The sequence below is a fragment of the Pundamilia nyererei genome, unplaced genomic scaffold (assembly GCF_000239375.1).
Source record: "Pundamilia nyererei isolate P.nyererei 1_Seehausen unplaced genomic scaffold, PunNye1.0 scaffold00161, whole genome shotgun sequence".
Taxonomy (NCBI): Eukaryota; Metazoa; Chordata; class Actinopteri; order Cichliformes; family Cichlidae; genus Pundamilia; species Pundamilia nyererei.
The window spans coordinates 119,546-122,805 of record NW_005187562.1 but is presented as its reverse complement, the minus strand read 5'-3'; the positions used below and the strand labels follow the sequence as shown (position 1 = coordinate 122,805).

Below are 3,260 nucleotides of genomic sequence, written 5' to 3'. Positions count from 1 at the left end.
TGTGTGGGCATGCGTGTGTGAACATTAACAGGATCTCTAAAGCAACAATCAGCGATCAGTCAGAGTGGTCGCTGACATCACGATCTTAAATAAATGACAGCATGGTAAAAGAGCGCTGATCCGAAGCCAGCGGGGCCCAACAGTCGGAGAATCTATAAGCCATAACAAACAATATTTCAAATAAACAGACCCCATGGCCAAGCCTGTCATCTTTCTGGGGCGTCTCCAAAACAGTCCTGTCTGACTTTACTCTCATGCTGTTTTCTGTTTGTTTTTTCGTTGCATCTCCAGCGTGTTTTCTGGCATCGTTGTCCTCTGTCTGATCCCCTGCCTGTAACTGTATACAGATTAACCACCACATTTTCCTTTGACGTGTTTGCATAAGTTTGCATTTTTGCCTTTCATGTTTACATATGTACTGTGTATTTTTAAAAAGCTGGCTTTCTATGGATGTTGTTTTTGAATATAAAAATACAGTAAAAAGTCTATATATACTTTTGCTATACAAATTTTTTTCTGAATCCTTTATAATACTGGATTAATGGACTAATTGGAGACCAGATAGATAGATTGATAGCTAGATGTTTTTGCTCCTGTGGGATATATAAAACTGTGAGCACATCATTTGGGCCAAACTATTAATAAGAAATCATTTTGGTCCCCTCCACCCCACCCCACTCTGAACCCCATTACTTCTTTGGACTCTTGCCCGGTAGTATCCGCATGGCAGCTGGACGCATGCGCAGGAGCAATCTTCAATAATGTCCCATGCCTCTGAACTGCCTGGTGCTCAAACTTGGACGCGGACTGAAAATAATGTTGTTTCCCGCGGGAGCGAGCGTTCCGGTCACCGAAAGCGAGCCTCGGGACTCGTGTTTGAGTTTGTAAAATTGTTTTAAGGACTCTGAATAACTCATCGTCTTGTTTTTGGACTCTTGCTGATAATGGCAAGCAGTAGCTGAGTGTTTTGATCCCGGTCAGTGACAGCCTGCAGACGGCAGGGAGAGCTGTGTGGCGATCACGCAGTACTTGATTATGAGCGCTCGCAAGAAGTGAAGAGAATCTGGGAGCTGATTTCTCGCTGGGACGACAATAGGTTTAACACAGGTATGTTTAAACTAGTTTGTGTTTTCCCCAGACGGCTGTGGCTTTATTATTAGACACTTAAATTGTAGGTCAGGTGGCAGAAGCGAGAAAACTGTCATAGTTTTGTTGAGTTTGATTAATTCCGATTTAAAAACATTTATATGAAAGAAAAACAACAACAATTCAGTAAAATGTATCAGTAACATTACAATGAATTATCCTCCATCAAAGAGTGATAGACTCTGTCCAGTTTTCTATAATATTATTATTAATATAAGTCTTTACCTTACGTTATTGTTGTTGTAAGGCCAGTGCATGCCTGTTAATAACGCTGATGTGTTAAGTATGTGTTCTCCGACTTCATCCCAGCCCCGGAATCACGGCACACCGATAGATTACCTGATATTAAACAAGTGGACAAAAAATAATAATAATAAAGATTTAGTGGTTGCTGTAATTTTTTGCTGAAACATGGCAATAAATGAACAGACAATTACGTCAGATCCTTCCCCGTAAAACTGAATAGTTGTGCAAAATGGTTTTCTTATTAAAAAGAAAAGAATGATAAAATTACAGTCATTATTTTTTGGTGGTTATTGGTCACACATCAGTCTTTAACTGCAGGTCAGTGCGGTCCATCCTTTTTTCCCCTCTCAGTTTGTGGACACGTGAAGGAGTTTAGTCCCCTTGGTGTCCCCTCAGTTCTTAGTCTTCATCCCTCCGCGTGTCCATGGCTTTTTCTCTCCATCTCGCCTCTCATCCCACGTGGAGTTTGTGTTTATATTTGATATGTAGGAAATGGGAATCTTATACCACTGCCGGGCTCTCAGGGCTTGAATGGCCCCTGGCTATTGGCCTGCCTCTAACAACATGACAAGTTACACGCCGACTCAAAATCTGATAGGGGCCTACTGCGCCGTAATCCATACAGATTAGATTTCACATTAAGGGCTCATACTTAAACAACGCGCATTAATGCGCAAGATTTAGAGTGTGGAGAATTTTTGGAAAATTGTAAACTCCTGCACTGGCCTTCTATCTCATTTTACATTACGGCTCGGTCTAAGGATGATAATCCCACCAGAAATGTGAAATATTTAGGATTAAATATTTTAATGCAGCCAAAGGGGATTTTTAGTGGGTGTTGGCGTTTGCTAGTATATTTACATTTTTTTGTTTAAATGTTTTTTTGGTTCTTTGTAATATCGGTTAATTAGAGGCCACCTTAAGGCATTAAATAATCCCGTATATAAACTGTATTTAACACGTCACGTTTCTATTTATTCATTTTATTTTTCCTCTAGTGGGAGAACTCTAAGAGTATCCGTTTCATTATCTGGAAACTGTTTTATGTTGTTTAACCCTGACCCGAAACGGGGAGGGCTGCAAAACACACTGTTTTATCCCTTTTAAAATGACCAGAATAAAGAACAGCATCGCACTCTTACATTTTCCAAATCTTTTTTTGTACTTAAAAAAAAATGAACTCGTATATGCATATCGCATTGTTTATAGAAATGTTGCGTTAGGCCTAAACCTGCCTAGCATAAAATATTTTATTCTGATATGAAGATTTGAGTCTTCATATCAGAATAAAATATTGTATTTTTATTTATTTGCTTATTTTAACTTTTTAGGTTAAAAGCAAATGTAAATATTGACCATTTAAACGTCAGAGGCCTTAGGGTTTTTTTGGGGGGGCGGGGGGGGGGGGAAACAGTTTAAATTTTGCACAGACTAATCCTTAACTGGTAATCTTGGAAACTGCTCGTGTCATTTAAAGATCGATAGCTGCATATAAGCGATTGCTAAGACAGCGAGGTTAAACTCAAATTTAACATATGATTTTTCCCTGCAGCCACTCCGACCAGCAGCAGTCTGCGGTTTGTTCAACATTCTCCTTCCTTCGGCTTTTATAGCGTGAAATTACCGCGGTGTAGCTATTTGGTCCACTTTCTAACCCTCTGCCGTCCCATATGTGTTTCTTATGTCGCTGTCAATAGCCATAGTGAGAAATATAATTCTCTCTTCTGGGACGCCGAAGGAAATGGCAGGCACTATTGATTCCCTGTTTAGTGTCAGGTAACTGCTGGGTGGGTTTTAGGGCCGTGCAGGGCAGCTGGGGCAGATAGACAGCATCATTTAATAAGAATTTGTTCTGACATAAAAAAAAA

General features: G+C 39.9%; 1 protein-coding gene across 6 annotated transcripts in view; it reads left to right on the top strand.

Annotated features, from left to right (window-relative positions):
• The first annotated feature begins 744 nt into the window (after positions 1-744).
• The window catches only part of eya4 (EYA transcriptional coactivator and phosphatase 4), a 50,569-nt gene continuing 48,053 nt past the window's right edge, over positions 745-3,260 (top strand). For all 6 annotated transcript variants that reach the window (XM_005745551.1, XM_005745552.1, XM_013913972.1 and 3 more), the window contains exon 1: positions 745-1,107. The gene's annotated coding sequence lies outside the window, so the exon portion shown is untranslated. The remainder of the gene's footprint in view (positions 1,108-3,260) is intronic.